The sequence below is a fragment of the Heterocephalus glaber genome, unplaced genomic scaffold (genome assembly GCF_053883595.1).
Source record: "Heterocephalus glaber isolate CG9 unplaced genomic scaffold, H.glaber_assembly_v1.0 deba00001673, whole genome shotgun sequence".
Lineage (NCBI taxonomy): Eukaryota > Metazoa > Chordata > Mammalia > Rodentia > Bathyergidae > Heterocephalus > Heterocephalus glaber.
In genome coordinates, this window is record NW_028258410.1 from 5,107,657 (window position 1) to 5,129,596 (window position 21,940).

Here is a 21,940-nt window from a genome sequence, read left to right on the forward strand (position 1 = left end):
TAGTTGTTCACTTAAGCAGTTATAAACTGCTAATTTGAATGATTACAAGAATTCAACATGTAAATAAACCCCAGTTCTGTTAAGACTCAGTTCCCTAAGTAAACAAAAGCCTAACAGTAGAAAACACACACAAATATTTTGATAAAACATAAAATTCTTCTTTCATATCAAGTTTTGTTTTACACAAATGTATTAAGCTTTTTTGAAAAGGAAAAGGATCCAGGTATGGTGGTACATACCTCTAACCCCAGAATTCTGGGAGGCTGAGGCAGGAGAATCACAAAGTTGAGCTCAAGCCACTTGCTAGGTTTACTGAGAACTGGTAGCAAAACTTAAAAATAAAAGGAGAAAGAGGAAAAGGAGAATGAGAAGGAGGAAGAGGAGGAAGTGCGCCTTGTAGTGGAGGAGGAGAACAAGGAGGAAGTGGAAGAGGAAGCCTTGGATGTAGCTCAATTCAAAGGTCCTGAGTTCAATTCCCACTACAGAAAGAAATGAAGCCAATCCTGTCTAGTTTCTGGTCCTGGGAATGTGGTGGTATTTTCCCTCTGAGCTGGCCATGTCTATACAGATGGAGGGGACCCAGGCACCCCGTGGGGCACAGTAAAAATCCCACCACAAATATTTTCATGTTTCTCATTGAATATTCAGAGAAGCTGCAGACTTCTGGTGAAATGGGAATGACTCTAGAAAGTTGTAGAGGACAACTTAAGAAGCAAATTAAACAACGGAAAAGAAAATTTCTTATCCCAATTTCTTCTCTGTCTAAGAAGGGTCTTTCCACAGGAAGCCAAGCTCCGGACCTGGTGCCTACCCAGAAGTCAGCTTGGGTTGCACAGAACTCAACCCCTGCCTGCTGGGCACTCCCTCCCCTCCCCACCACAGCCTGATGAGTCAAAGACAACCATGAGGATAAAGAACAGGGCCTCCTGGGCTTAGCTGAGGACCTATTACCCATCAAAGTGTGGGACATGGGACTCTCACTCTTCCAGACAAGTTTACCAAATTCAAAACCTGGTTCCTTTGTGTCCAGTTTATTTCACTCAATGTTTGTTTTCCAGGTGCACCCATTTCCCTACAAATATCACAGATCTGTCTTTCTTTATAGCACAGTAGTATTCCTTTAAGTATATGCAAAGAGAATAATGAAGGATGGATAGATGGGAAAAGGAGATGGGTCTCTTCCAATAGGGAAGTGGACCAAGGGTAAAAGCTTAAGGAGTGAGGAGGAGGGGAAGGAGAAATAAGTAAAGATATGCCATGTTCAGGAGTCTCATTGCCGCAATCAATGTAAAATCATATCCCATAATGTGAGTTAAGATGAATATCAGCAATAGTGAAAAATGGGATAGATTAGAGGAAGAGGGAGAGGAGGGAAGGGAAAATAATAAACTGTGGTGTGTACATGTAATCACTCCCCAAGGTGACTGCAAACTGCATGAACTGCAAACATGTACCAGTAAAATAAAAGATGAAAAATCAAACCAAAAAGCAGGTACACCAGTAAACCCATTATGCCCTTGACGTAGCTTCTTTAAGGATAAAATATATGGGAAGATAAAACTGTTGGGGTCTTGAGATTAAACAGGGGAACTGAACATATCCCTGGTGGTATTTAAAACCATAGTTTTCAAATGGAAATTTCATCCTGGCCTAAGAATTTGAAATATTTCGAGGGCTTAGTCCTGCCCAGACAGACAGAAATTTTCATCTCCTCAGTCCTCAAACTCCGGGGTTGACCAGAAAGAGCCACCTTAATGGGCCTGACAGAGGGTACCAAGGTCTCTGGTGTCCCATGCCATGGATGACCTTCTCATTCCAGCAAGAGCAGCATTGTTTTCACCAAGTCAAACTGCTTTAGCAGCACAAGGGATGGCAGAAGCCAGTGTGTGACCCCTGTTGGTAACAGGCAGGAACAGTGATGTGTGAGACAGGAGTGGGAGCAGTTGTTCAGTCACTTCCTGTGCTACCGGCACTCCCAGTGACATGGAGGTCACAGCTCTCTGGGGACAGTGAAAGCCTACCCACAGGGTGCAGGCTACTTGTGATCCAGCAGGCAGTGATGACAAAGCAAAGCAAAGAACAGGCCTGGAAGGTGGATGAATTCCATCCAACACAAATTGTTCACAAACATGGACTCCACTAGTCTTCATGGTAATGCCCAGTATCTCTGTTGGTCCCTACACAGAAGGGAGCTCAAGATCACACCTTTGTACCTGGGTCATGGACTGGAGTTCCCTGGGGTGTACACTGGGAAGGTTCTGCTCCAGATGTTCCTCTGAACCACACTTGCATCCAGACTTGGTGAGAAGCTCCAATGTGCAGGAGCAGGTAGGGCATAGTCAGTCCTGGTGAGGCAGTGCATTTGGGCTCCCTGGGCTCTTGTGATGCACTGAGGGACTGGCCAGTTCAGCACCAATTGCAAAAAGGGGAACCAAAGGGATTTATGTGCAGGGGTCTGTGTCAGGGGCTGCACCAGCCTGGGAGGCTACCCCAGGTCTCTGGGCAAACCTCAATGTGTCCATGAGGGAGGAGCAGAAGGGGGAGCCCAGCCCGGGTGGACACAGGCCCTGAGCCCTGTGCTGGGCCCAGGATGCTGCCTGGTCTTCTGCTCGCTGCTATCCTTGAACTCATGGCTCAATTTTGTCATTAATTCATTCAACTGCTTGTCTATTCTTTGATTTCATGTATATAAACTATTAGTTTTAAAATTGTTTCTCTGGAGTATCATTGACTTCAGTAGCTGTGGAGTTAGGTTTGGGGAGCTGTGTATGTTTTGAGGAATCTGGTCGCCTTGTTTTCTCATTTTCATCGTGTCTCTGTGTTGAAGTTTACAGCTCAGTCGGGGAAGATGTCTCCTGGTGTGTGGAGGTCTTCTCACACGACTATGTCCTCAGGAGCTGTGGGTATATGGCTCCAGATTGAAGTTTCCACTTGCTTTTCCTGGATGCTAAATTCAGGTCCTAGCTCTATTTTGCAAATAGAGAGTAACTACTCAAAACAGCAACACTTGACAGAAGTCAAAGGCCCTCTGCTGTGGAGAAGCCAACCTAAAATCCCAAAGTGAAGATCACAATGATCACAGAGTAATCCCAAAAGAATGTCCTGTTTCTAGCTCAGGGAACAGGAAAAGGATCTCCTTTCAGTGATATTGGTGGCCTCCAAGACCTAGAAATGCCTGAAACTAAAAGAAAAGTACACTTCATTTGTGACTGCAGTACTAGAGATTGAACCTAGAGCCTGTCCAGCACTTTAAAAAAAATTGTTTGAAGTAAAATCCTGCTAAATCACTGTTACCTAGGTATGGCTTGAACTTGCATTCCTCCTCCCTCAGCCCTCCAGTGTACTGTACTGCAGGTATATGCCTCCTTACCAGGCTAGTATACTTAACCTTTAAACATAAATATTATAACACTGTTTGATGAGGTTTCACAGGCATGTAGCTGTAACAACAATAACCCAAAGGAAAAAAATGTAAGGATACCTGTATAGTAATAAGATTTTTATATTCCACTTGAAGTGATAAAATATTGATTCTAAGTAAACTTTGGAAAGTTAAATATGCAAATTTTAATTCTTACATCACACACACAAATAAAAATATGAAAAGAGATATAATAAAAAATATAGCTCACCAATAAAAATGAAGAAGTTTGGAATAATCCCAAACTGTAGAAAAGTCAACTAAAACAACCAGCAGGAACAAATAGAAGACAAAGAAACCAAGAATTACACTCCTAAATGCAAATCAATAATTATTAAAAGCTTAACTGTATTACAAGTCTATGGATATAAACTATAAAAGAGATATTTTCAGAATAGACTAAAAATTCCAACTATATTTTCCCTGTACTTAACTAAATTTAATATAATGATACTTTTTTTGAAAGTAAAAGGATAAAAGTAACTATATATATAAATTGTTATAAAAGAATGATTAAATGACTGTATCAAAGTTAACTTCTGAACAAAATATAAACATAAGTAATAAGAAATTATTTCCTTATTATAACCATTAGGTAGTTTCTAATCACTCACTATAACATACAAATATTTCATGTTGATCTAATAAAACATCTGTTCTTCTATTGAAGCATTTCTCATTCACTTACAAACTCTTTCTGCTTCATAAGTGTTAAAGCTATCTAAAATCATCTTGCACATTATTTGTTATCTCACTAATAATGTAAGATCTATAAAGGAACTGTTTTTGACTGTAGTTTTCACTCTGATGTTCTTGTTAAGTATAAAGAGTATTGAGTACAGAAAAGTTAATCAATAAACAATCAGTGATAGGATATACAAAGAAAACCAGCAACAATTAAAAAGCTATCTATAGAGCCAGGCAATTGAGAATTTATTTAAATTTTTTCACCTACTATTTCACTATTCCAGGAAAAGTCAGGGATAAAAATAAAATACAGTAGACTAGTGAAAATTAACTTCTAGGTATTTAGATCAATACTAAATGTTTACAGAAAGGACTAGAGAATATATAGAGTGCGGAAAAAAGAGAAGAAAACAATAGGAAAGAATGGGGAGAGCAGGTGGAAGTGGGAATGAAAGAATGCAGGGAAGGTGAGGGAAGGAAGGATAAGCAGCTCCCAGCTGATAGAAAAGGATGATATCTAATTGCTGCAATGCTAAACAAATTATATATCCATAAGAAACAACTTTGGCAGGGAATCTATGACAGCAAATTGGACAGTTATGGCTCTAAAGCAGAAAACTAATGTAAATAGCTATGAATTTATATACATGCATATAAAGACAAATGCTTATCCCATTTGATGAACTACCAATACACAAGCAAAAAGAATAATTAAAATAAAATAAAAGCAAAAAAGAAGACAGAAAAACCAAACATTTGTACATGGAGTCTGTCTCACTTGGTTAGGTTAGGGAGAATATCCCTGAGGAGATGGTCAGTGCTGCTGTCTTTGAGTCACTACATTCAGAGGCCTCTATTGTTCTTGGGGAGATGAAGCCACTTTCTCTGCTGTCTCAGCCTCAGAGTCTGAGTGTGTGCCTCCACCACAGCCTTCGCAGCGGGCACCACTCTTCTCTCCAGCTGGTCCCTGCCCCACTCTCAGGCTCTGCACCTCCAAAGCCTCCCTGAGAATCTGCACCCCATCCATCCTTCTCTCTGGGCACCAGCGATGGTATATTTGTCTCCATCTCCCTCTGGTCATGGATCTCTTTAGTATCCAGAGATGGGAAGAGTCAGCCCCAGCAGCACAGGCCCAGCCCTTTCTCTCTTCCCTGACGCTCACTAGGGTCAGCTGCCTCCTCTCTCCAGATGTCTTTCAGCCCTTTGCTTCCCACCATGCCTGATGCTGAGGGAAGGAAGGGGGGTAAAGGTCCAGCGAACACCACCTCCTCACCACCCTGGTGCTCATCACTTCTCTGTGCCTCAGTCTCCATCAGAGTCACAGTCACCTCAATGCCCAGTCCAGGGCCTTGGTTCTCTGGGTGGCAGTCATGACCTTCACCTCCCCTGTCCTCCATGTTTCTCTCTGGCCCCTGAAGCTCTTGTGCCCAGGATCAGGCAAATCCTGCATGGTGCAAACCTCTCACTCACTGGGTCCCTGGGTCCCAGCAGGATATCACTGGGTTCATCCCTTCCTGGGGTCAGTGGTGCTGGCTGAGCTCTAAGCTGGCTTCCACCTCCAGGGACTTCTCATCCTTCAGGATGGTTAGCATGTCTGATGCCTGACACTCCAAATGCTATTAACTACTTCTGAATGTAGATTTGCATTAGTTGCATATCTTTGTCCTTAGTTTTGAACCTGTGAAATGGATTTAAATAACTGATTTTATTATGTCTTACCTTATAAATGTTCCAATTCTACCAAATCACAATAGCATCATATTGGAAATTTTGGCTTCAAAATTTGAGGTTGGGTGGAAAGATACATCCCAGTCCTAGCACTGAACACTAACAGTCTAGAAACTGTGGTCATCCCACAAGAATAAATATGTAGGTCATGGGAATAGAGTGCAATTCCAGAAGTAAAACTACATGTTTGTGATCAACAGGTATTTTAGAAAGCTACCAAGCATAGGGGAAAATAGCCTTTTCAAATATTGGTAGTTGGATAACTAGATAGCCAATACAAAAAAATGAAGTTGGAGTCTTGCAACATATATAAATATTACCAAAATTCAACAAATATATAAATGCAAATGTTAAAGTCATTTTACTCTTAGAAAAAATATTGAGGAAAGTATTCATGACTTTAGATATTAGATATGAAACCCACAGTAAAACAAACAAGAAAAAGTAATCTGGTTTACAGCAAACTAAATAACTTTTTTATTTCAAAGACACTGTCATGAAAAAGAAAATGTCCATTAGAATCCCTGTGGTCTATTCAGGGCTCTTCTTTGGCTTTTATTTGGCAGGTGCTTTTTTACAAAATTTTGCACTGTTTCCCACATTTTCACTAATATCATTTGAAGTGACAGATTGTCCATTTCCCCTCCTCTTCTGAAGATGCTATCTCCTCCATAGCCTTTATTCTTTGGGAGAACATCACACACAATCTGAGTGGGGGAGGTGGAATCATTGGAGGAGTTGTGATCATGTGACATTGCATGTCATATACTATTCATATTGGAAGACATCACTCATTTATCAAATTAAACTTTGTTTCCTTGTCTTGAAAGACACTCAGAACAAGTTACTTACAATCCAAGATTACAAATATAGACATATTCCAGAACATAAGTGAGCCTTGAGGACCTTATTCTAAGACAGGGAGAAAAGAACAAATATTGTGCAAGTTCATAGAGAGAGAAAGCAGCAGGGTGTTTGCCAAAAGCTTGACAAAGGCAGGAAGGGGAAGGGTTAAATGGGTACAGACTTTTGCTTGTGCAAGGTACACAGAGTTCCGGAGACGAGTTTCCAGTGTGAATGTGCATAGCACTGGTGAGCTCGATACTTAAAAGTAATGAGGATGTGAGATTTTATTTTAGATGCACTTAACTATAATTCTAAAATTATAAAACATTAAAATTAAACTGAATGCACAATCCACACAATGGAAGAAAATATTGCCAAAATACATGTCTGGCCAGTGACACAATTAGAATACATGGAACCTCCTGTAACTCAACAATGAAATTCAAAGTATCCAATAAGAAATAGGCAAAGATCTAAGCAGACAGATTCCAAGGAAGTTTTACAAATGTCTAAAAGTCCATAAAGTGATGCTTCACATGATTTATCATCAGAGTATAAATGAAGCCCAGAGTGAGGTGATAGGCCCACCCACAGGAAAGGATGGGATTAAAGGGATAACAACAAGTGGTGGGGAAGATGTGGAGGAATTGGGACCTCCCCAACTCCTCCCTCAACTTTGGGATAGTATGGAGTTCAACAGGAGATTAAGTGCAGAGCTATCCTGTGACCTGAGAATTCTACCTCAGCTGCACAATTCCACTCCCAAAAGCGTTGGAAGTACAGGTAAGCACCAAAACTTATAAAGTGTTTATAGCAATATTGTTTATAGTAGACAAAACTTAGAAAGAAGCCAAATGTCAACTAATTCATTAATAGATGAACAATATATGCTATATACAGGGCATGATCACAATATACAGTGTGGATTTAAAATTTTTACAATTGATTACAATAAAAGACACATTGGCATTAATCCACTTAAAAATCCTCACCTTCACTTCCAACACCCTCATACCAGCCTTCTCCACTTACTGAAGTAGATCTGGAGTCCTGTTTTGTGAGTTCTCTATGAGGTGTGATCATAAATATGTTGAGTGCTGGTGCCAAGCTCCATCCAACAGAAAGACAGCTCATAAAACATGACACTGTCCTCATCCATCTTAGTCATCATATCTGACATTTTGTGACTTTGGGGTCCTCCCCAAAGTCGAAGTAATTATGAAATGTAAATATTTTGAAGCAATGCAGGATATCAAGGCAAATAGGACAGCACAACTACACACATTCACAAAAGAGGACTTCCAGAGCTGCTTAAAAGTGACAAGAATGGTGGGGTAGGTGCTTTGCAAGACATGGGAAGGCTCTGAGGAGTGTTCATCCCAATGTGTCTTTTACTGTGATGATCTTTTCAAATTTAAAAATCATTTGTATGTGTTGATCAGATCATATTACATTATTTGACTACAAAGCCAACTGAATTTCTGATATAGGCTACAGCATGGATTACCTTGAAAAATTAGGGAATTGAATAAAGCAAATTACAGAGACTTCATATTCTACAGTTCACTAATATCAAAATGCAGAGGAGGAAAAAATATGGAAGCAGTGGTTTAGTGGTAGCCTAGTGTTGGGTTGAGAAGAGGAAAGTGGGAGGAGGATAGGTAAGAGAGAGGAGTGGATACAGGGCCTCCTTTCCAAGGAGACAAAAGTATCTCACATTCATGGGAGTTATGATTGCAGGTACCTGTCAATACACAGATAAGCATGAAATCTTACACATTGGGTTTATCCATGATAGACTATTATATTTCCCCCACTTAATAATTTATGAGGAATTAACAACCACCACTTTGCTGATGACCTTTCTAGTGTCATGAGTGAAATAATTTCATAATACACTGAGGAAGGTGCAACCTACTTTCCGGTACCCCTTCTGTCTCTCTTTAGTCAGAAGCTTTCTTTCTCCCAATAAATTTTTCCTACTCTTAACCTCTGTTCTTTCTAGAATTCATTCTTTGATTTTAGAGAACACAAATTCACATTTTGGATATTTAGAAATTTTGGGAGTTACATCTGTTCCCCCTATATCATTTTGACGTTTCCACTGAGATTACTGGTCAGAGGTTTCCGGGTCATTCATCACCATAGTCTTGCATGACAATCATGGTGTTGAGCAACAGTGGCACCAAGAAAGGATCATTCCCCTTGAATCAAAGTACTGGTTTCGGAAAACCACCACCACTTCAAAGGATTGATATACTCAGCTCAATAGACTAAACCAACAAGGCACAGGAAGAGAGACCAATCTGTACTCTGCATCTCTGGGATGGGTGAGTAGCACGCAGAGCACATGGAAGACAACCAGCCCCAAGAGCCACAGCTCAGTCCAATCTGTTCTGATCACTGCTGGAATGCTGGAAGCCAGCAAGGGAACTGGTGAGGCACAGCAAGCGAGATATCCAGAAAGCCCACCCTTCCATGCTGTGTAGCTCCTAAGCACAGTGAGTGCTTAGGAGCCAATGAGGAAGCCACAGTGGAGAAAGTGGATTAGTTGGAAAACTGTTGGACTAGAAACAGTGAAGATGAAAACAAAGTGAGGATGAAGAATTAAGAATTAAGAAGCAGTAGGAGTCAGACTTGTCAAAACTAAGTGATCGTTTGGATTTTGAAGGTTAAGGAAAACAGAAGAGCGAGAGACTCCAAGTTTGGGCTGGGGATTTAGCTCAGTGGTTCTGTCACCTGCCCTGCAATTTCAAGGACCTGAGTTTGATCCTCAGTACCAAAAAAAGAATCCAAGTTTGAAGTACTGAGTGGATAGCAATGCTGCCATTATCTACATATGGAAGACATGGTTTAGAGCCAGTAAATGATGGAGGATCCAAACTCAATCCCAAGCCTTTTGGCTTCATATTTTCTGTGGATTTTGTTTAAAGAATTCTTTTTGTAAATCCATTGCTTGGCAATGCCATGTATTGTTTTTACTTTGGCCCAGGCAAACGACGATGTTTCTAAATTCATAATAATGTAGGTGCATAATTTCTGGAAACACTAAACATTGCTGAGCAAAACAATATATATGAAAAGGAAAGCACTGTTAAATGATCATGAATTTGGTCATGCATGAGAATACACTGCAATAATACTTGGATACTTTGTAAATTTTTATTAGTGAGAATGTGACAAGATCCCAAGATACATTGTTTGGCCCTAACAGAATATACAACTGTTAGTAACTCCTACCAAATTTAATATTAATATACATCATTTTTTTTTCATCTTTGGGTTCTTACTGATTTACTTCCCTTTGTCTCATATAAAAATTTTTATGCAATATATATAGTAGTTAAAATAGAATGCCTGGATTCTATCCTGACTTTGCCATTTTCCTGCTGTATAGCTTCAGAAAATTACCTGTCTCTCTCTGCCTCAGTTTTTCATTAGTAAAATGAAGATAGTAATAGCATGTATCTAATAAAAGTCCTGGAAAAGATTAAATATAACATGTTTACAAATGGTAAATGACTAACAGTGCTAATTGATTAGTATTCTTCTGACTATAAAAATATACATGTTCATCATTCTAAAAATTCAACAACATATGGAAGTAAAAACTAAAAATCACTCAAACAATACATAGAAGAAAAGAAGAGGAGTAGGAATCCCTGGATTCCCCTCTGTTTAGGACCTAGATGCAGGGTGAGAAAACCAAGGGAGATGTGAATTAGCATAGGAAAATGGGAATGATTGCTTGCACAGAGACGAAGGACAGTCATCAGGAGAGATGGAGGGCACCAGGCCTCTATTGACCGATCTCTGTGACTTTGGTAAAAGAAATGAAAAATAGCCACAAGTGTGGTTTGTATCAGTAAATTATACCATGTTAGTTCTATCAACATTAACAGCTGGTTTTGGATTAGAGAGTAATATTCTCTTGCAAAAGGATTTTCTCTTTAGTAGAGAAATCAGACTAAAAGAAGAAATGACATGGTATTAAAAAGATTACCAGACAAAACAATCTTGTAAAATATTTTTGTAATATACTGAAAAGCCATACAAATGTACAACTGTAAATGAATCATTGTTTTTTTTGCATGGAAAGCAGAAAAATAGTAAATATCTTTCTAATGGCAAAATAATCACCCCAAAATATTTAATAATAAAGGTGCTAAAAGTTTCAATATTATAATTCCTCTCATATTTTTACCAATGAAAATAAAATAATGCTGATATTATATCTTTTCTTGTAACTAGTTTTAGTACTAAAAAGATCATCTCCAAACAAAGTGTTCATACTTCACAACAAGCACAGGTGGGGCCAGGGATATAGCTTAGCAGCAGAGTGCCTACTTAACAAGTACAAGGCCCTGAATTCAATTCCAAGAACAAGAACAAGAACAAAAAGCACAGATATATAAAGTAAATTTTAAACAATGATTTTAGAATAAGGAGATTTTCACCAAATCTCAGAGACTAAGTAGAGGCCAGATTTGGAGACAATGTTAGCACCTCATCAAATGTTAGAATCCATGCCTAACAGAAAGTTTCAGTTTGGAGGAGAACTTGAAGCTGATTTTATTTTGTTTTGTTTTAAGATAAAACAAGCAGATAGGGAAGTACAAGGTGAGGACACCCTGAACACTCCCATTAGGAAAATAGAGTTTGTATAACCAAATGAAATAATTATTTGCATAGATGATGGTGCAAATGGTGAAAAAAAGGTATGATTCTTTTAATACTTTGGGGAAGATACCCAGCTAAATGGATGCATATTGAGGCTATACTGTTAAGTGAAATAAATAGGACAAACATGTTTAAATACCAAATAGTTTCTCTAGTGTGAGAAACTGAAAGTGTAAATAAAGATGAAAATTATTAAAATGAATAATTGATAATTTGAAATAGGAAAAGGTCCAAAGGTGTAGTGGTGGCGGGAAGGGGGGAAGGGGAAAGGGAAGAAGGGAAAGGAAAAATTATGAGAAAGAAAGAAAAAAAAGGAAACAAAGTCTATGTAAACAAGGAAGGGTGGAGGGGGTGAAGGGCACATAGGTAATTAGGGAAAAATAAGAAAATAAGATACATCATGTTCAGATACAAACACCCAATGATAAATGTAAATGTATTGTATACCTAAAATGTACCAATTAATATATAAATTTAAAAAAAAGAAAAAAGGGCTCACACACAGGTCTGGAAGAGCTTCTGTAGTGAGAGAATGGGGTGGTGTGACTGCCCTGGTGTCCTCTAGATCAAAGTCATTTTCAAAGGAAGCTCAGGTTCACACATTAGATCTGTTAGGGAAAACTGAGGAGAGCATCAACCACAGAAGGAGCAGCATCAGAGCCATTCCCACAGGACCTAAAGAATGAGGAGCAGATCTGGGATTCCCAACACCTGGGATTGTTACAGAAACTTCCATAGAGTAGGTCTTGGATTGCTATGCAAAGCTGAAGCAAATGGTGTCCTGGTAGAATTAGAAAAGTCATTTTTAAAGTACCAAAAAATGACAGATTGCTGGGGCTTCATTTCATTTTAACTATTAATTTTTTTTATTTCTTGAGTTTATTGCTACAAATTAGGTACACATTATGATCACATTCATCTTTGGAAATTTGTACCTGCACATGACCTATCTTGCTTTTTATATTTCCCCATTCCTCTGCTTCCTTTCCGCCACTCACCCCTCAATATTTACAAAAGCTTTGTGTCCATTTGTTCCTTCTTTTTTCATTTTCCCTTCTTTCCTTTCCCCCACCCCTCCCCTAGTTCTCCTTCCACTTTAAATATTGTCTTTCCATTTCACATTATCTATTACACATTTAAGTCTTCATTTATACTTAATTTCTAGCACCAGAGAAACAATGTGGTATTTACACCCATGGGTCCTATTTATTTCACTTAAGAGTATGGTCTTGAGTTGCATCTGTTTAGCTATAAGCGACTAGTTTATCTTTCTTTATATTGATTACTAATCTCATACTATAAATGTTGAAATTAACAGGATACTAGTAGTTTGGTGAAAGAAAAGTGAAATAAAAATACATATACTCACCTGATTTCAAAATAATTTATTGCATGCATGCTTTCTATCCTGACTTCCTGATTAGAGTTTACTTTGTAGTTCTGATGGGTGTGCTGCATTCTGCTCAAAGCATCCAGTGCTCACTTTAACCCCTGACTCTGCAGAGACCACTGCAGGCGGGCAGACATGGACAACCTCACCATCTTCACAGAATTCCTCCTCATGGATGTCACAGGCTCCCGGGAGCTCCAGGTTCTGCAAGTTGTGCTATTCTTAGTAATTTATCTGGGAGCACTAACAGGGAATATTCTGACTGTCACTGTCACTGTGACAGACACACGTCTGCCATCTCCCATGCACTTTTATTTATAAGCAATGTGGCCCTCCTAGACCTTGGTAGCATCTCTGTTGTTGCTCCCAGAGCTATGGTGAATTCCATGAGCAGCAGTAAGACCATATTCCTGACAGAGTGTGGTACACAGATTTTCCTCTATATTTTTTTGCAGAGGTAGAATTTGCCTCCCTGGTGGTCATGTCCTATGACCACTACGTGGCCATTTGCCACTCTCTGCACTACAAGCTCATCATCACCCCAAGTCTGTGCTCCCAGACTGCAGATGGCTCCTTGGTTTCTGGTCTGGTCTACTCTGCTATCCACACAGGCACTCTGTTCAGGCTTCTCTTCACCAAGAGCAATGTGATCCAGCAGTATTTCTGTGATATACCTCAAATTCTGAGGATTTCTTCTACAGATGTCAAGTTTCCTGAATTGATACTCCTTGGTGTGTTTGCCTTGTCTCGGTATGTTCTGCATTTATGTTTGTGTCATATGTTAACATATTTTCAACTGTGCTTAAGATGTATTCTGTGGTAGCCCATAACAAAGCCATGTACACCTGTACCCCACAGCTGGCCATTCTCCTTTTGTTTCTCAACTTTGGGTTTGTGGCTGTCTTAGGTTCCATTGAAAATAAACCATTCCTTAAAAATCTGCTGAATACCATGTTCTACAGCATGGTGACCCTATTCGTGATCCCCATCTTCTACTGTCTGTGCAACAAGGAGATCAATGCTACCCTATGGAGAATGTTCAGTAGATTTTGTCAGTTCCAAATCAATCTTTTTCTTGACTAAAACAAAAAACCTCAACTCTCATTTAAAGTTTTTAATTAATATTTGATGTATATTATTAAATTCAGATCTACAACTGTGGATGATCTCTTTCTAGCTGTCTGTATATTTTTGTTGTCTGTACTTGTTATGATCTAGTACAAGTCTATGTCTCAAATATCTGGTGCAGTTCTTGTGTGTCTTATACATGCATTCTTAAATACTACACATGTGGTATACATTGGTAAAATGTTTTGAAAATATTTGAGATCACTTTGAGCTAAAAATAGCTAGGCACCATAAGGAACAGGGCGTGTGTTATGTGTCCAACCTTAACAGACACCTGTGCTGTTGAAGGAACATCAGGCGCTGGATCTGACAAACCTGGAGCACACTGAGTGGCCCTGTGAGAAGACCCTCTTGTCTGCACTGTTGTCTTTGTACTCTCTCTTCCACTCAGTCTGGGATAAATGACAAGGGGATTAGACAGGGGGACAACACAGGCCTGAGGACACAATGGGGCAATTAACACTGAGTTCCTCACAGCCCCCTTTGTTGCATCTGCTAAAACCCTTTCCTCACTGATTGAAAATGAAGACAGGAAAATCTGAGTTTCCAAAAGACTGTAACTTGGAAGTGTTCGGTTTCTCCTTGTAATCCAGATGAAAACATGCAGGTCATGCTTGATCCATTGAAACTTCTTGTGCCATGAAGAGCATGAATCAGAGTGAAGCATGGAGAAAGATAGAAAGATAACTGCTACTGGAATTTCCCTGAAGAGCAATAGATAAGGCTTGTACTGTGTGTCCATATTCTTCATCAAACAACACATAAATATTGATTCACTCAAAATAGGGTGTATTTTTTTTTTACTCTCAAGAGCTAAACCTACATCCTGGTGGATAAAACATATATTAACAACAATTTTGTTTCTCATATTTGAATCTCAAATTTGCCTGTATTTTTGTCCAGATGCCCTGTCTGGGAAAATCTCAGCATGGAGTCACTGGGGCCCATTTAGCCCCAGTCCAGCACTGGAACAACAGGTGCATCAGGTTCCCTACATCTCTCTACTTATTGCTCCTCACAGAAATGAGTGGTGTTTGGCATCATGGACCTCCTATCTTCCAGAGCTCACATCTTAGTGAAGGTCTGAACATGGCTCACCCTCCTCTCATGCCTGAGAAACCTCAACTCTCAATGTTTTATCATTGTGGAGGGATCTGTTCTCCAGCTTTTTATAGGTATAAGTGACATTGGAAATTGTGTGAGTCTAAGGTGCAAATCTTGGTTTGATTTCTGCATTGTTGTGAAATATTTGCCCCCAAAAATCTAACATGTCCATCTGTCTTTTCAAAATATAACTCTACCTGGGTCATCTGCATAACTATTTTCAAAGAAAAATATCACTGTTTAAATCATATATACATAAAAGTCCTGTAAAGGTGCAGGGTTATCATTTCTGAACTGTTGAATATTTTTGTTTGAGCTTATTTTGCCATATTGTTCATTTATATCTATATTTACATGTAAGCTTTCTGTCCTGGTTTATTTTCCTGCAGATATTTGAATGAATAAATAGACTGATTTTTAATTTCCATGGTTAATTGATAAAGTTATGACACTCCAGTATTTATTTGTTTTGACTTTACCAAGAACACATTATTTTATCAGAGGATTCATATTTCATACTGTAATTTTTGTATATTTTTAGTTAATATACTATTACACATTCAACTTTTTCAATTTTGAAAAGCAAGTCTTTTCTCCAGAGTAGTTTTGCTTTCTGCAATATTTTATTTTTTGTAAATTTGTTTGTTTAGTAATTGAAAAATAACAATTGAATGTATTTATGGGATGCAGTGAGACTCTGTGATATAATTCATAAAGTGTGGATTGTTTAAATGAGCTGACTTAAGTGTATCACATATTACACTTATCATTTTGGGTGTGAAACATTTGAAATCTACTATTTTCTAGCAGTTTAAAAATACATAATGTGTTACTACTAAGATAACCCTTGTATGAAAATATATCACTGAAGCTTGTTCTTTCTATTTAACTGAAATATTGTATACATTGATCAATATTTACACATGACCCATCAATCCCTTCTCTCTGCATCTGATAACATTAATTTTATTTTACAAATCTTTAAATTCAACATTGTTAGATTCCACACATAAGTGAATCATGGTTTGTTTGTATTTCTGAGCCTGGGTGATTTCCTGTATCAGAGTCCTCCAGCAGCAGTCATGTTGGTGCCCAGGAAAGGGCTTCTGCCATTTCAGCTCATTACCTTTACCCCTCATCTGATGAGGGAACCTAGGTTGCTTCTGCTCTTAGCTATGTGAACAATGGAATAATGAGGAAGGAGTGCAGACATTCTTTCAGTAGATTGATTTCAGTGCTTTTGGAAACATGCTCAGGGATGGGATTCTTCTGTCAGGTAGTAACTGTTTTAATGGTTGCACGGTTTATGCTCTGAAGGATCTTCATGCTGTTCTCCATGCTCTTTGTGCTAATTCACAATGATTCCCAGGGTGATTTTACTCTGCACCTCATCCACACTGTCATCTTTAGTCTTTTTGGCAATAGCTATCCTACCAATGTGAAGTGATGTCTCCTATTTGTTTTAATTGCATTTCTTGATGACTGATGGTAATAAGACATCTTTCATGTATTTATTGATGACTTTTTGTCTTCTTTCAAGAAATGTCTATGTAGGTGCTCTTCAATTCTTGGATTAGATTATTTGTTTTCTTTGAATCACATTGTTTCACTCCCTAATACTTTTGCATGTCAGTCAAGTATCAGTATATATTTGCAAACATTTTTTTCCATTTTGTGAGTTGTCTCATTACACTAAATTTTTTTTTTTTGCAGTGAAAACCCTTTGGTTTAGTGCAATCTCATGTGAATTTTGCTTATCTGGTTTGCATTGTTTTGTGTTCTTTAGGAGTCACATCCAAAAGGTTTTTGCCCTGCTGAATAATGGAGTGCAGTTCTCCTATGTTCTCTTTCAGCATTTACACAGTGTAAACTCTTAGGTGAAGCTCTCAGGTTCAGTTTTGTATATGATATCAGATAACGATGCTGTTTCATTCTTCTAGTTGTGAATATCAAATGCTTCACTATCATTCTTGAAGAGGCCATATTTTCTTTCTCTGTTTTCTGTCCTCAGCACTTTATACCGAATCAACTGATTTTTAATGAGGATTTATTTCTGGGCTCTTTCTCCTGAATTATGTACCTATGTGTCTGTTTTCTATGCTAGTTTCAGAGTAATTTGATCACAATAAATTTGTATGAGACTTAAAAGTCAAGTAGTCTGATGATCCCAGCTCTGTTATTTTTCTTTAAGATTGCTTTGAATTGGGCTGGGGATTTAGCGCAGGGGTTTTGCCGCCTGCTGCACAAGTGCAAGGATCAGAGTTCAATCCCTGGTACAAAAAAAAAAAAAAGATTGCTTTGAATAATTGCCATCTTTTATTGTTACATAGAAATCTTAGCATTTTTTCATTAAAACTAAAGTTGAAAGTTTGAAAAGAATTGTGTTGAATGTGTAGGTAATTTTAGCATGTTAGACATCTTAACAATTTTGATTCTTACAATCTAGTAACTCAGATTCTGTTTCCCGTATTCATGTCATCTTCTATTTGTTTAATTGATATTTAAGTGCTTTCAGTATTTGCATCTTTCACTACTTTGCTGACAATTACACATGAATGATCCATTTTATACTATTATGCATAAGATTTACTTGTAATTTCTGTTCTGGTAGTTTTAATTACTGTACCAAAATATTATTAATTTTTTCTCTTTTTTAACTCTAAAAAATGTGCTGATCATTCCTAACAATCTTCTCATGGACTCTTTAGGGTATGCTCCATGCGAGCACATCATCAGCAAACAAAGAATCTCATGTTTTCCTTTCTCTATTTGTCTGGCTCTTACTCTGTTTTCCAGTCACTTTCATGGGGTTCAGTGGTGCCTTGCCTGAAAGGGAAGAGTGGATATCCTTCCATTTCTCCAGATCTTGATGAAAACTTTCCAGGTTTACACCACTGACTGGAGGTTTGCTGTGGACTCTCATCTATGTCTTTGTTGCACTGAGGTACACTTTTCCTTCACTGAACTTGTTGAGAGTATTTATCATAAAGTGTGTTGAACTGTGTGAAATGACTTTCTGAATCTCTTGAGATTATCTATACATTGTCCTTCCTGTTGTTAATTTTGTGCATCACACATTGATTTGCATAAATTCAACCAAGATTGCCTCCCATGGGTAAATCTCAGTTGACTATGGTGCACATTATCTTTACTTCATTTGGAATTCTGTTAGTATTTTGTTGTCATTTGTACCTGTATTTATGAAAAATATTGGGAGACGATTTTGTTCTGTACTGACCTTGCTGGTCTTTTGCATCAGTGTAATGGTAGACACATGAACCTGAAAGGATTTCTCCACATCCTGACTAAGCCAGCTCAAAGGAAGGCCAGAGAGTGCCTACAGTCCAGGTGGAAACATCCTAGCAGCAACAGACCTAGAAAAACCCATGGTTATCATAATCTCCAGAGCAGTGTCAATTTGAATCTGAAAGTAGTTCCTGCCTCAAGGCAGGTTAGCATTTGGGGAAAAATTCACTTCAGGGGGCCACATGTGGGAATGTACAGTCAGGAGCTACTTGCAGAAGAGGGGTATTGGGTAACATTGAGACACTGTGGGAGTCAGAAGTCTCAGAACACCCCCACTTCAGTGTCATGGTTACTCTGCCCCAGTGATGTGGTAGGAGCTGGTGAAACAGAGCAGGAGGCGAGCTCAGAGTCCCTGACTTGTGCAGTAGCAATGCCCTCAGGTTGTGGAGGACATGGTGGTCAGCTCCCCAATGTGATGAGGAGCCTGCCCATTGCATGGGGTCTATGAGGCCACTGGGTCTGAAAGTTCTGGGACTAATGTTCTCCTGAAACCAATTTCAGAGCCAGCACTGGCAGCTTAGCTCCATGGCCACCTCCCTGCAGCACGTAACTCAGTTATCTCCGTACAGTTGGCCTGAAGTTGTTATTCATTGTTTATACAAATGAAAACACTAAGAAATCTCCATGAAAGTGAATAGAATACAGTGCTCAAGATCTTTCTGAAATAGGAAGGAATTTAGAGATGCAGGGCAGGCAAAGAGAAGAGGAAAGGGGAATGGAAGAAAGAATTGAGACATTTTATGGTCATGTACCAAATCCAAACCAGGAACTGAACATTATGTGCTGCAAATATGTACTAAAAATGATAACAGGTGAAAATTTACATATACCTGTGAAACCTGAGAGTGTATCTGAGATACACAAAAAGCACCCTTGTGCCCATCTGTAGCGCACACGCACACACACACACACACACAGATGTGGTAAACAGCAACTTTTTGACGATCCTTTCAGTTCTTACGAAAGCCTTTTGACTCACTTCACACAGGAAGAGTGGACCCTGTGCTGTGTGCTCATCTAGCTCTGACCAGCTGTGTCACAGCCCTGTGACCACATCACAGACTCCACTTTGGTTCAGATCTAAAGTTCCTCTCACAGCCTTCTAACTGTGATGGTGATAGATCTCAGTGGTGTGCTCAGAGTGGGTTCACTCACTGAGAAGCTCAGGAACCCACTGTGCTGTTAGGAGGCCACCTGGATGGAGGAGGCTGCAGGTGCATCAGCTGCAAGAGTGGATTCTTTTCCCTGGCTCTTCCTCCTGCCTGCTACCTCCATTGGGTCCACACTTTCCTCTGCCATGGCTTCTGCCTACCCCTGGATTCCCTGAATCAGCTCACTGTGGACAGAGTCATCTAAAAGCTATAAGCTGGAAAAATCTCTCTCTAATTCTGGGGTGTTGGGTATTTGGTCCAGTGATGGAAAAGATGACTAATGCATGCTTTCTTAGAATTTCTCTTACTTTCTCACTAGATTATCTACTAGAAAAATATGATTATACACACATATATAAAAACTTGACATTTCTCTGATTTGAATCTGGTTTGATTAGCGATTGGAGACACCAAGAGAGTAGATGGCTGTGGGACTTGGTCAGAAGTGACTGATAAATTGAATCGATAAACTACAGGATAAAAGTGCATAGGCTCTGTAAGGAGGGAATGGTTAAATAAAAGACAAAATCACAAACAGTTAAACTGGAATAAAAGGCATGCAGACTCTGTGAGGTGTAAATAAACTACAGGGCAAAGCCACACAGGTTTATGAGAATCAAATGGTTAAACAAGAAGTTTAGATCAGTAAAGCATATTGTGTCTGGCCTTGTCCTTCTCTATTCTCCATGAACAACTGCTCTGCCTTGGGGGAGCTCCTGGACCAAGCTGCTTTTCACTGCTCTTCCTCTTACACTGAGATTCTAAATGAAAGAGAGAGTGATCTCGGCTTGGTGTCTCTTTCTTCTCCCAGAGTCTCTCTAATGTGTGGGTGCTGTGGGTAGAAAAACAGTTCCTCTAGGCCTCTGGATTAGTGAACTGAGTCTCATGTCCCAGTAAACTTTTCATGCCCCATGCCACTCTCAGTCGCTGACTGCAACAAGTGGTGATCTGTGTGAGGAAAGCCTGCTGCTGCATATCAGTGTGGAGACCTGGCCTGACAAGCCTGAGAAGGGAGCAAGGAGGCATCCACTCCTCATCCAGGGAAGGGAACACAGGCATACACTGAATAGCATAGGAAGTCTAAAGGAGGTCAAGGGTCAGGTTTATCAGCTCAGAGGTTTTTTAACTGTCCAGTAGCTAAGTGAGCAAGGGCAGTTCCTTTGTTTGCACTATGTTCTTTTACTGTCATTTCTCTTGCTTTGCTTGAGATATGAGTCAAACTTTAACAAGAAGAAAGCAATGTGAGCAACAATTACAATTTCTCTTAAAAATGAAAACTTCTTCCACTGTAGACAGGCAGGTCTACACAGGCCCTACCTATGTCCCAAGTCTTGTGGAACATGCCGAATCAGCCCAGTGCAGACAGGCAGGTCTGTGCACACCCTACCGAGGTCCTGAGTCATGTGGAACATGCTAAATCAGCCCATTGCAGAAGGCAGGTCTGCGCATGTCCTACCAAGGTTGCGATTCATGCAGAAGATACCAAATCAGCCCATTCCCTAGCAACAATCCACTTGACACACCTCTCACTCCTCTGTACAGCCACCTGGTTCCACACTACAAAGACACAGAGGACACTGGACCACTAGACCATGGTACTGGGTCCTGCTGCTCCTGGACCAGAGGTAGGGGCTTCTGAGCCACAATCCCAATGCTCCTGATGCAGAGGAAGGGGTTTCCCGGTCACCATCCCTCCTGCTATTCCCAGCCAAGAGGAAAGGGCTTTTGGGTCACTATCCCTACCGCTGCTGCCAGCCCCTGTTCCACCTCTCCCAGCTAAGAGGAGGTAATCGGTGCAGGTGCCAACAGCCTCCCCCCTCTAGTCAAAATGAAAAAAAAAAAACATAAATAAGTCTCAAAACCAGACTTCCAGTTCACCTACAGCAACCCCAAAGGGAAATGAGATGGAACACTCTGATACTCAACCACCTGGATCCACTGAACTGGCAACAAAAGGGGGTCTGGAAAAATGAAATCAGAAATAATATCTCAGATAACAGGAGGAATTGTGCCCCTAGTGCAAGACATGATTAATAAATCTAGAGAGGAGCTCAGGAACATGATGGAATCCCCAAATAGGAAACAAATGGAATCCATAAAACAAATCCAATTAGATTTCCAGGAAATGGAAAACTCCATTGAAAGTCTGCACAGCAGAATGAGCCAATGTGAGGATAGAATTTCAGATATAGAAGATAAGATTGCAATTAGTGACCAGGAAAAGAAAAATTGCTTCAAAATTAGAAGGGAACATGAGAATCCAGCAGCTGCTAGATGATGCAAAGAAGAATAACATAAGACTGATTGGAGTCAATGAAGAAACAGCAGAGAGTGGAGATGACATAAAAAATCTCTTCACAGAAATAATGGCAGAAAACTTCCCAAGCAGGGGAAAAGAGCTTAACATACAGATAAATGAGGCATATAGGAGTCCAAATAACCTTGATCAAAAAACAACTACACATAGGCATATAATTGTTAAGATTCCAGAAACTCAAC

At 39.5% G+C, this 21,940-nt stretch overlaps 1 pseudogene; it reads left to right on the forward strand.

Annotated features, from left to right (window-relative positions):
• Window positions 1-7,368: 7,368 nt before the first annotated feature.
• LOC101699643 (olfactory receptor 2T27-like) overlaps window positions 7,369-21,940 on the forward strand; it is a 63,693-nt pseudogene continuing 49,121 nt past the window's right edge.